The 12,516-nt window shown below is 45.1% G+C and overlaps 1 protein-coding gene across 3 annotated transcripts in view; it reads left to right on the plus strand.

Moving 5' to 3' along the window:
* Positions 1-12,516, plus strand: part of SAMD4B (sterile alpha motif domain containing 4B) — a 36,215-nt gene continuing 23,699 nt past the window's right edge. For 2 of the 3 annotated variants that reach the window (XM_024979079.2, XM_059877539.1), the window contains exon 1: positions 1-161. The gene's annotated coding sequence lies outside the window, so the exon portion shown is untranslated. Of the gene's footprint in view, positions 162-10,685; positions 10,747-12,516 lie in introns of all 3 variants that reach the window. The other variant, XM_024979078.2, reaches the window with a different exon arrangement.

The raw sequence follows: 12,516 nt of genomic DNA on the forward strand, positions 1-12,516 counted from the left end.
AGGGGCGGTGACGCACGGCGCGGTGACGCAGCGCGACGGCGGCGGTGGCGGCGGCGGTGGTCGGTGCGGGAGGAGGGAGGGGAGCTCGCGGGCCGGAGAGGGGGCGACGGTGGTGGCGGTGGCCTGAGGAGGCCCGGGCGGCGGCGGCGGCAGCCGAGGCGGTGAGTGGCGAGCAGAGCCAGGCGGACGCGGGGCGGCGGCGGGTCGGGGCTCTCGGGGCTCACCTCAGGGCGCCCCAGGCCGCGCGGGCGGCCCCGCCCCCTCAGGGACCCCGGGCGGCGGCGGGCGCGGAGCGCAGGCCTCAGGGGTCCCGACCCTCGAGAGGATCTTTCACACCCGTACCCGGAATCGCCCTCCCAGGCCGCTTCTCGAGCTTCTCCCCGAATTCCTCGCCCCTCGGGGTGGCCCGGGAGCCCGGCCAGCGGCCCATCTCGTGACCCCCTCCCCAGGTCTACCTCAGACAGCTCCCTAGAGGGCACGCCCACAGACCCCCCCCCCCCCCCGAGTCCACTCGAAGCCCTCAGTCCCCTCCCGCCGTGCGCAAGGCTTGTCGAGAGACCACCCCTGATATTTCCACGTCTGCTCCAGACCCTGTCCTACGCCTCAAAAATCTTCCTCAGAGAACCCTGCTCTGGCCCCAGATCCCCCATCCTCCTCCTCAGTCTAGAAATATTCCCCCGGGGCCACTCCTCGTATTCCAACAATATGTGTCAGATATCTTCTCTAGGAGCTTCCCTCATAAGCCCTAAAAATCTTCAGATCACAGACTCCCCGAAATCCCCTCCAGACCCCGTGCATTCCAGAAATCTCCCCCGGCGACCTACTTCGCACATCCCAACAATATCGCCCAGACTTCCTTCTCACACATCCCAAGAATTTTCCCTCCCATCTACTCCCATTCCAGCAATCGCCTTGGAGATTTTCCATTCATGGCCCCCAAATCTCAGAGCCCCTTCCCCTGGACTGCTCCAGAATGCTCCTGATGTACCCTGGAAAATCTTCCAAAGAGACCCTCTGAAATGGCCTCGGATCCTCAAAACTCCTCTGGAGCCCCACCCCTCCCCCCAATTCATCTCACATATACACTCCTTCTCCATATACACATCCCAGAAGTCATCTCTTTGGGCCCTTCCACAGGTCCCAAAAGTCCCAAAGATCTCTTCATGTTCCTCAAATTTCCCCACCCTGAAATGCTCTATAGAGCACCCTCACATACCCCAAAAATCTTCCCCTGAGACCCTCCTCATTTATGCCAAAAATCTTCTCCAGAGATTCCCTGAATCTACAGAAAACTCTTTTTCCACATTCCACGAGCCTCTTCCAAAACCGTTTTTATATATCCCAAATCTTTTCCAGTAACCCACACAAAATGTTTCAAAAATTGCTTCCTAGGATTCCAAAAGGTTTCCCATAGTTTCTCTCTGATATTTTCATCAACCCCCCTTAGAATCCTCCTTTCAAGGTCCCTCCTTATAGACCTGCTTTCTGATGAACTTTCCTCCTCACAACTCTTATAAACCCTAAGACCTTTTCTTAACCCCTCTGAGATGCAGTTTTTCAAGACCTCCTCATACCTTCTCAGAGACCCCAGCAACCCCCTCGAGCCCTCTGAGATATGACCTTGAAATCTCTCCTAGAGACCCTTCCAGTAACCCTTGAATCACTACTTACAGACCTCCTGCCTTACTGAGAGTGGAGAAGGAAATGGCAACCCACTCCAGTATTATTGTCTGGAGAATTCCATGGACAGAGGAGCCTGGGGCGCTACAGTCGATGGAGTCACAAAGAGTCGGACACAACTAACTGACTAACACCACCACTACTACTACTTACTTACTAAAAGACTTTACTAGATAATTCCCTCCCTGAACTCACCCTCATAGCTTCCCTCACATCCTCTAGAACCCTCTGTGGAAGACACCCAACACCATGCAGTCTTCCCTCAAAATAACTCTGAGCTCATTTTCTTAGAAAGTCCCAGAATTCTTTCTGAAAAACCCTTTACTATGACATTCCCACATTTTCTCTCAGAAGAACCACCTTCCCCATATACCTTATTGAAGGCTTTACTCAGAGATTTCTCATCTGAGCTCTTTGAGAATTTTTCCTAAAAAGACACCTGTCATCCTGCTCCAGTAAATCTAAGATCTCTCACAGAAGACCACACATCCACAGACTCCTTTTAGAGAATTTTCTCCAAAATTGCTGTGCATCAACAACCCCACCACTATGTGAGACTTCCTCAGAACGCACTCTCAGATTCTCCCTCTGACATCTCCAAGAAACCTTATTCAAGGCCTTATTACGTATCCCTTTTAGAACCTCCACTTATACCCTTTCATCTCCTCCATTCTCTCTCCTGTGAAATCAACTTAGAGATCCTTCTCAGATCTGAGCTTCTTTCCCCCATTATCCCACCATAGGCCCCGAGCACCCTACAAACTTCCCCTATCAGGAGCCTCTGTGTCCCTTCTTATTAAAAGATCCTCAAGAGATACCCTTACCCCTTGAAGTTCCAGCCCTCAGAGCTCTTTCTCTCAGGACATTTTTCTTTGGTTCTATCTTCATAGGCCCCTCCTCCCTTCAGAGATAGACAGACCCTTCCTTAGACTTTTCTTGAGGACTCCTTCAATTTTCCTCTCAGAAGTTTTCTCCTTCCTTTTCCACATTGAGTGCTTCCTCACAAAAGAATCCCTCCCCCTATAGTAGTTGTTCTCAAAGTGTTGTTCCTGGACCAGCACACAAGCATCACCTGATAACTTGTTAGAAATGCAAATTCTTGGGTCCCAACCCGGACCTACTGAATCAGAAAACCTGGCAGTAGCTATCTGTTTTTAGGAACCTTCCTGGTGATTCTGATGCATGCTCAAATTTGAGAACCACTGCCCTCTAAGAGGATTTCCCTTTCTCCACATAAAAGCACCTTGAAAGATGCCTCAGGGTATGCCCTTGTGCCCTTCTGCTCACCCCCACTTTCCTGGGAGCCCCCTTTGTGAAGTCCCCACTTTCCAGAAGATTCCTTACCTTCCTTGAAAGGTTTCTGGCTTGTTCACAAGGTTACCCCACCCTCTGAGAATTACTTCAGATTCTGCCTTTGAATGGTTCCCTTTCAGATATTCCTCAGCATTTTCTCCTTCTGGCTTCCCCTCTACTGCTCCATACCATCCCATATCCTTCAGTGTTTCTGCTTCAAGTTGCTCCTTCCTTGAACACACATGTCCATCTCTTCTCACCTATTCCTCATCTGTCCTTCTCCACATAAACACTCTTCCCTTAAGACACTTTCCAATCTTCATTCTCTTACTACCCAGAGCCTTCCATTGTACTTCATAGAGCGCCACTTATCTTCTCCCTTGTAGTTTTTCATGTACTTGTCCACTCATGCTGACCAGACTGGGAGTTTGGAAAGTACTGGGATATAACTTGTTCTTCTCTGAATTCCACAAAGTGGGCTCTTGCCTCTGTAAGTTGTAGGGAATCATTGGCTAACCAGCAGCTAAGTTTGAGAAGAATAAACAGATCACAAGGATAACACTGAAGTCTGCCTTCAGGGAGCTCACAGACCAGTAGAGAGGTTGGTCAGGTACATGGGACAGAATGTGAGGTAAAAACTATATACTGTGGGAATTTGGCAGTGAGAAAAGGAACCCTCTATCTGGAAAGACTTCATAGAAGAGGTGGTAAGACTGGGTGCTGTTCCACAAGAGTTGGGACAAGGATGATTGGCCTTCCAGGCAGAGGAAGCAGGTTATGCAGTTGGTCAAAAGCAAAAAAGACTCTTCACCTCTAACCCATGGCATTTCTTCTCTTCACCTGAAGGACACAGATGAAAGAAAACAGATCTTCTCCATCTGCACTGTATTTGCCAGGTGCACTTTAGTGACCCAAAGAGTAATAATGATCATTGTTTATTGAGTAATTATTATCTACCAGTCACTGTTTAAGTGCTTCATGTGTATTGTCTCATCTCATATTCACAGGAACACTGTGAGGTAGGTAAACTATGATTATCCTCATTTTACAAAGGATGAAATTGAGGACAAGTGGCTCAAATAGGTTTCTGGCTTTGTCCATCCCAGGATGATAGTGTCTGAAGTCAGAGTTGGATTTTCTCTTCAAGTAGACAGGATTTGCATCCCACTCATTGCTTACCTGTTTTGTGACCTAAAACAAATTACTGAATTTCTCTAGTCCTTCGTTTCCAGAGTTAAAAAATGAAGGTAGTAACGATACCTTACTTCATAGAATTGTTATAAGGCTTAAATAGTTAATATGTATATAGTACTTAGAACAAGGGCTTCCCTGGTGGCTCAGATGGTAAAGAATCTGTCCACAATGCAGGAGACCAGGGTTGATCCCTGGGTTGGGAAGATCCCCTGGAGGAGGAAATGGCAGCCCACTCCAGTATTCTTACCTGGAGAATTTCATGGACAGAGGAGCATGGCAGCCTACAGTCCATGGTACCACAAAGAGTCGGACACAACTGAGTGACTGACACACAAAACACACACTTAGAACAATGCCCTGTATATGAAAGTGCTCAGTTTCAGCAAAAAAAAAAAGCTCTCAGCAGCCAAGACTCTAAAGATGTAAGTGGCATTACCTTAGCTCAAGTTGGCTTAAAAAAAAGAATTAATTGCCTCATGTTACTGAAAAGTCCAGAACTAGGATGGTTCCTAGATAGACCTAGCTGCATCCAGAAGTTCAAGCGGTCTTCCTAGTAATCGCCCCATTTCTCCACTGACTTAATTTCATCCTCAGCTGATTTCTGCTTTGTGACAACAAAATGGCCCTTAGCAACCCCAGACTTGAACTCTGCGTCCTTAGCAGTCTCAGTGGAAAGAGAACTCTTGACTGAGAGCCCCAGTTTGAAAACAGTTTCTTCTCTGAGCTAAGTGTGAGACCGTGACCGAAGATCCTCAGACATGTTTAGGTGAGCAGTGCTCTTAGAGATTCTCTTGCTTGCTGAACCAGATAGAACTGTGATTCCATCCTTTGACCTTTGAGTGTTGATGGTAGTCCCCTCCTCACTGTTGCCCAGCCCCAGTCATTCTGTTCTGTATGATTGTTTGGATCCAGAGATTGTTTTTGGCTAGTCTGACCCCACCAGACTTGACTTTGGGATCTCGCTGGTAGAAACAGAGCTTCCCCTGGTAACTCAGCTGAAAAAGAGTCCACCTGCAATGCAGGAGGACACGACTGAAGCAACTTAGCAGCAGCAGCAGCAGTAATGCAAGAGACCTGGGTTTGATCCCTGGGTTGGGAAGATCCCCTGGAGAAGGGAATGGCCTCCCACTCCAGTATTCTGGCCTGGAGAATTCCATGGACTGTATAGTCCATGGGGTCACAAAGAGTCAGACATGACTGAGTGATTTTCACTTGGGAAAAACAGGAATGAGATGACTGACTTGGTTTGGTTGTAGTCTTGAGGTAGTAAAATCCGGGAGTACTGCTTTTCAGTTCCCTACCTCAACTTTGGGTTTCCAGTACTCAGAGCTTTAGAGAGGGTTAAATAAGTTACTGTGAGTAAGTTTTGTTCTGTTTGTTTTAGGGTAAATTTGTTGAATAGAGTCTGCTTGAGGGCAACAGAACAACATTATTATATAGAGTATGCATATCTCAAATGTCCCCAACAATTTATGAAGGCAGTTTATGAACAGTTTATGAAGGCACTTTTTAGGTACTGGAGATACAGCAGTGAATGAAATAGTCAAGGTCTTAGAGCTCTTGGATCTTATATTCTGATGGAGGGAAGATACATGAATAAGTCTGATAGTGATATGTGCTATGAAGGAATTAAAACAAATTGAACGGGGTAGGGGATTGTCCACTGTACACAGGGTGGTCAGAATTGGCCTTTTTGAAGAAGTGACAGTTGAGCCTGATAACCTGAAAGATAAGAAGGCACCAGTTGCGGGAGGATCTGAGATTTCGGCATTCTAATTTAACCATTGTTACATGTGAAGAAGAGACTGCTGCAAGGTGGAGAAATTTTTCACAGATATTTATTAACAGTCTGTTATGTTTCAGGCACTGTGGTAGAAATTGAATATATAACAGTGAATAATATAGCCACAGTCCTTTTTCCCTCACGGATCTTCCAGTCTAGGTGTTTCCAGAAGAGCTATAGCCTTAGAAGAAACACTTTTGGACAATTATATCAGACCAAAGACTCCTACTGGGGAGATGAGGAAGATTGGGGCACACATGAACCCAGATCTGATTGATGGAAAGGAACCAGCCATATGATGACCTGGGGAAGGACATTTCAGGTAGAGGAATCAGCCAGCACAAAACCCCTGAGATGTGTAAGATCAGTGTGGCTGAAGCATAAGTGAGGCAGAAGGGGCAGGAGCTTGGAGTGGTTCACAGAGGCCAGATTATCTGGGGTCTTGTGGGCCATGGTAAGGAATTTACATTTTCACTTACAAGCATTTGGAAGCTCTTACAGGATTTCTAAAGCAAGACAGTAACATGATCTATTTGTTTTTAAAGAAAATTTGGTTTCTGCAAGGAAAATGGGCAAGAATGGAAACAGGAGGCAATACATTCATCCAGATGAGAAAGGATGATGACTTGAATATGGTGGTAGTAGTAAAAATGGAGATACAGATACATGTTTGGTGTTGAGCAAACGGGAGTTGATGGTGGGATTAGAGAGAGGAATCCAGGATGATGATACTAGCTAACATCTCTGTGAGGGTATTTATGCCCCACAACTCTGTGAGAGTAGGTGCTATTATTAAACCCATGTTACAGATGAGAAAACAAGCACAACAAGGTAAAATCACTTACTCCAAATTATGCAAGTTTCCCATAGCTCCCCAGGCTGTGTTATCTTCCAGGAGGCCCTTCCTAGCTTTTCCCCTCCTCTCCTTCCCTTCTCCAGGACCATTCATACAAAAGGCACAGTCTTGGTTGAGGCAATAATATATATATTTTGTATACATATTTTAGGAGTTTCTGAAAATAATGGTTAGTTTTCACAAGACAGAAGCTGGGCTACCTTGGCTTCTCACATTCTCCTATTCTCAAGTTGAGATAGTGAATTAACCATAGGTAACTAGCCTATTATCTTATTCATGAAATGAGCAAGTTCCTCCAGGGCCTACATGGATGTTCTACGAGGGCTAGGGATAGGTGGGAAGGCTAATAGGACGCCCTCATTTGTCCAGAGATGTTGGCATTAAAGGGTATACACTTTGGTTGAACTTTAGGCAGTAGAAGGGAACATACAGAAGGCTGTAGCATTAAACACAGGAACAAGCAAGAGCTCTAAAACCAGAGTGTTTGGCCTTAAAAATCTCAGCTTAGCTGTGTAATCTTGGATAGGTGACTTAACCTTCTCTGTGTGCCCGTGTCTTCATCTGTAAAACAAGGATATGTATATGTGTGTTTATAGTTTTTGAGATCATACAAGCTCATCGGTGGAAAGCTATTAGCATAAGGCCTGGCAGATAATACAATACGTGATATGTGAGGACATGTGAAACATCATTCTAGGTATCTTATGTACATTGTTTCATTTCATTCTTAAGCTTCACTGAGGAAGAAACTGAGTTGCTTGTGGAAGATCAGCATGGCAAGTTAGTGTCAGTAGGAGAGCTCTGGTTCAGCCCTGTCTGACTGACTCTGCAGCGCTACTTCTGAGAGAGGATAGCTGACCTCCAGAGGCGCTTCCTGTATGTGGGCTGCTTTTCACTGTTCGGAGAAAGAGCCAATGACTGGTTTTTCCTGGAACATCTTAGCCAGTTTTTGACTCCATTTCCCACCTTCCAGGGTTGGAAGATGCTTCTCAAGAAGGTTCCTTGGTCTCTTAAAGACCAAATATGGTAGCCATATTGTTGGATTATTTGAAGGACTTAACCAGAGGGATTCCCTCTAGTGTCTTTTCTCAAAGACAGGGAGTCATTTTTGGTCACCTAAGGATAAAGAGACCAGAGCAGTGGTGAATTCTCTTGTATGGGAACAGTCAAGGCTTAAAGTTGAAGTGTTAAGTGGTAAAAATCCAAATCAGACTGGCCTCGGCCCAAAAGGAATTTGTTGGTTCATGTAACTGAAAAGTCTGGGATGGGGAGGTGGGGTGAAAGGCTTCAAGCCAGCTAGAGACAGGTCTTCTAACGATATGAACAAGTCTCTCTTTTCCCTCAACTTTTGACTTTGCTTTCATCTCTATTGGCTTCATTCTGAGATGGGTGCTCACTGTGAGGTAGCAGCAGTAGCAACCAGGAATATCAGAAAATAGTGTATAATCTGAGCACCCCTAACCAAGAACTTATTTTCCCTAGTATTTACAGCAAAGTCCAGGGAGGGCTTTCCGTGGCCAAGTTTTACTTTATGTCTACTCTTGGATCCAAGAAGGGCAGTTAATTCTTCAAAGGGAATTTAGGGGCCTGGTACCAGAAGATGGGTGTGGATGTTTGGCAGGCAAATCCACTGAATCCATCATAGTAATTTGCTACCACAGTAAGATGCCTTCAAATAGTCTGTGCTGATGCTTTTTTCCTGGCTAATCTCACCAAGCCAAGTCATCCTTTCTCACTGTTGCCAAGCGCCCAGGAGAGAAGCTGGAGGCCTTTTGGCCCTTTGGTGGAAGAAAGCCATCCAGTCCTCGTCTCCAGTCACCATCCAGACCAAACACCCAGCATTCTTTTCTGTCTAAAACATAGGAACACTTCCTTTAGGGGTTATTTTTAATTATGCATTTATTTTTATTGAAGTATAGTTGATTTGCAGTGTTGTGTTAATTTCTCATGTACAGCAAAGTGAATCAGCTATGTATGTGTAGTCTTTTTCATATTCTTTTCCATTATTGTTTATTACAAGATATCGAATATAGTTCCCTGTGCTATACAGTAGGACCTTATTGTTTTATCTGTTTTATATACAGTAGATTGTATCTGCTAATTCCAAACTCCTTATTTGTCCTTCCCCTAATAGTGACCGTTTGTTTCCTAAAGCCCCAGGGTTTCATGCAGAGTCTCCAAGCCTGCCTTGGACACTAGGTCCTCTCTCCTCATCACATTTCCTGAGCAGTGGAGTGGCTTGAAGATGTAGAACCTTCTCTAGGCCCTTGATAAGTGTTAGTTGCTCAGTGGTGTCCAACTCTTTGCAACCCCATGGATTGTAGCCTACCAGGCTCCTCTGTCCATGAGATTTCCCAAGCAAGAATACTAGACTGGGTTACCATTTCCTTCTCCAGGGATCTTCCAGACCCAGAGATCAAACCCCGGTCTCCCACACCGCAGGCAGATTCTTTGCTGTCTGAGCCACCAGAGAGGCCCTTGAGAGGGATATATATCAGACTTTTGATCTTTTTGCAGTTTGTGTCTATCTGGCCTAAGCCACAGGCTTTGTTTCTTCTATATAGGGTTCATTGTTGCTGTTTTAATATGAATTAGTTTCTAACATTTAAAAATAGGGGAATTTTAATTTAAAAAGCTAGATTTCTGGCTCCTCTTTTTAAAAAAAGAAAATCTAACAATACTGGACCCAAATTCCTACATGGCAGCAGTTGATTAGAGCTCAATAGTAAATTCTCCCTTTAGACAGTGTTTGTGCTTTTCAGCTCACCATAGCCCTCACCGGCCTGCTGCATTCAAAATCTGGCCTTGTAAGCATCATGTTTGAGATCCTACTGTGTCCCAAGGCTTTGCTTCTAGCATTTGGCTTGGGGAAGAAGCTGGATTAATGTTCAGTCAGTAGTTTTATTTCAGGGGCACAGTGCTGTTGCTTAGGGAAAGTAGCCACCCAGTAAAAGTGTTTATAGGCAAGAGTGCACAGCTTAGGTCTGTTTGTGGATTTGGTCATCTTTTTGCCGTAAACACTGTTGGCATAGCAAACATCCCATCACAAATGTTCCCTCTGAAATAGTAACATGTCCTTCTATCTTATGCGTTGCCACCCAGTGAAGGAATCCCTCCCACTCCCAAGGGATGTTCATCCAGCTTCTGCTTGACCACTTCCAGCGGCCAGGGAGCTTATTACCTCCTCACATGGCAGCCAGTTCCATTCTTGGACAGATACATTATTTTAAAATTCTTCCTTATGTTGAGGCAGCTGCTGTCTCCTTAGGACTGAAAGCCACAAAATACTGGAGCCGGGAAGGGAAACTGACTTTTTCAGGCACATGAAGTACCACTCATCTGTCCGGTATCCAGGGCAAACATTGATAATCAATCACAGCACTCTCTCACTGAGCCAGAAAGTAGAATGCTGCCTTAGATTTCTTTAAAATTAAATTTATCTTTAAAAATTACAAAAGTAATTTGTGTTCATGTGGAACTAGTAAAATAGCACAAAGTTATATGAAAAGAGTATAACTAATTCCTCCTTCTCCCCAAGGTAACCAATGTGAATGGCACAGGGTGTATCATTCTACACATTTCTCTATATACATAGGTGCATAGGCATTCATATATGTAAGGGGTTTATATACGGCTTTTTTTTTTTTTTTTTCACTTTACAAAAATGACTGAACACAGTACTGTGTACTTACGGACTAACCGTAACACTCTACGTTGTAAAGATCAAACACTACACATAGCTAGAAGCACATAGTTTGTATTCGGCTGTCAGAACCAAGCACATTTTTAATTACTACATAATATCACCTTGTATGAGGTATTCTCCAATTCATTAATCATTCCCCACTGATGGATATTCCTATTGCTTCATTTCTTTAGGATCCTTCTCACCACAGTGTTCCAGGCAGCCACTACCAATTGATTGGAGTTAGCCTGTAAGGTAAAACCCACTTGTCATGTCTGACCAGTCTAGCTCCTTATCTCACACATCCTAGACAAGAGAAACAGACTAGCTTAAAGTGACACAGTGGCTGGGGCAAGACTAGAACTGAATTTTCTTGACTTTCAACATTTCTCATGTCTCAGGTTGCCTCTCACTTAGAGCCATCTATCCTGATTCTCCTCTGGAGTAAATAAACAACTCTAATTCTTCTGTGTGCTACCCCTTCAGGTATTTCAAGTCAGTTATGCCATTCCTCCTGAGTCTTCTCTTCGGGGGAAATTTCCCCAGTGCCTTCAAATTTTTCTCTTAGGGCAAGGTTTCCAAATCACTTTACCATTCTTTTGATCATTCCTTCTGTCATCTTTGCCCCAAGGGCTGTAGAAGTCCCAAGTGTGGCTTCCATGCTCACCTTCATTCATCCATTCATTCAATAAATACGTATTGAACACCCTCTAAGTGTTAGTCACTGTTCTGGGCCCTGGGCAACTGTGTAGCTTGCAATTGTTGGGAAGAGAGAAACAACAAACAAATAAGATACTGAGGGTGCCATACTATATAGAATAAATTCAGTAGAGTGACAGAAATTTCTTAGGTTTAGATGATCAGGGAAGATCTCTCTGAGGAAGTGACACTGAGCTGAGACCTGAGTGACAAATAAAAGCAAGCCATAGATAGGTTGGGGGAAGCTGTGCTTAAGTCCAAGTGAACAAGAACTCGGTACACAGTGAGGTTAGAACAGCCACCAGAGTCTTACAGGGAGCCCTCTAGGCATTTTATTTAAATGCAGTAAAAAGTCATTGGAGGACTTTAAGCCAGGGAGGCAATATTTGATTTGTCATTGGGTTATTTGTTTTTTGTTTTTATGTATTTATTTTTCTTTTTGGCTGTGCTGGATCTACATTGCTGCTCAGGCTTTTGTCTAGTTGCAGGGAGCAAGGACTACTCTCTAGTTGCGATGCTTGGGCTTCTCATTGCAATGGCTTCTCGTTGCAGAGCACAGGCTTTAGGGCCCGCGGGCTTCAGTAGTTTTGGCACGTAGGCTCAGTAGTTGCAGCTCATGGGCTCTAGAGCACAGACTCAGTAGTTATGGCACCCAGGCTTTGTTGCTCTGTGGTGTATGGGATTTTCCTGGACCAGGGATCAAACCCGTGTCACCTGCATTGACAGGCAGATTCTTTACCACTGAGCCACTGGGGAAGCTCCTGATAGGTCGTTTAGAAAGATTTCTGGGAGGGTTGTTTAATTGGGAATAAGGTTTCATTTCCCCCCACATTTTCTCTTGTTTCTTGTATCCAAAGGGATCGACAGCCAGGCCAGTTTGCTCTGTTCAGGTGGCCCATGAGGGTCTGTGTGGTGAGGCTCCGCCATTGTCAGGTGTGCCTCACAGCTCCTCAGCAGGAGCTTGGACATCCAGGGAGATGGCAGTAGCTCCCTGAGACCTAGCCCAGCAGGTTCAATGAGTCTTTGTATGAAGTTCTCAGTCCTCTTGGCAGCCAGAGGGAGATGAAGCCAAATGTGGTTTGGGGATGGAGCCAAGGGCACTGGTTTCAGGAGAGACAGGGGAAATGTGAGTGGAGACCTGGATCAGGAGCCACTTAAAGAAAGGCTTCAGAGTAGTGTCCAGAAACCAGTCAACTGAAGAATAAATCTGTTGTCTGCCCAGTTGACACAGCTTCTGTGTGGTTCCTGCCTAAGGAATTTGGATACTTTCTTGCTTTGGAGTTTTTAACATTTGATGTATCCCCTTCTCAGGTTAGTATCCTCTTG

The sequence above is a fragment of the Bos taurus genome, chromosome 18 (genome assembly GCF_002263795.3).
Source record: "Bos taurus isolate L1 Dominette 01449 registration number 42190680 breed Hereford chromosome 18, ARS-UCD2.0, whole genome shotgun sequence".
Taxonomy (NCBI): domain Eukaryota; kingdom Metazoa; phylum Chordata; class Mammalia; order Artiodactyla; family Bovidae; genus Bos; species Bos taurus.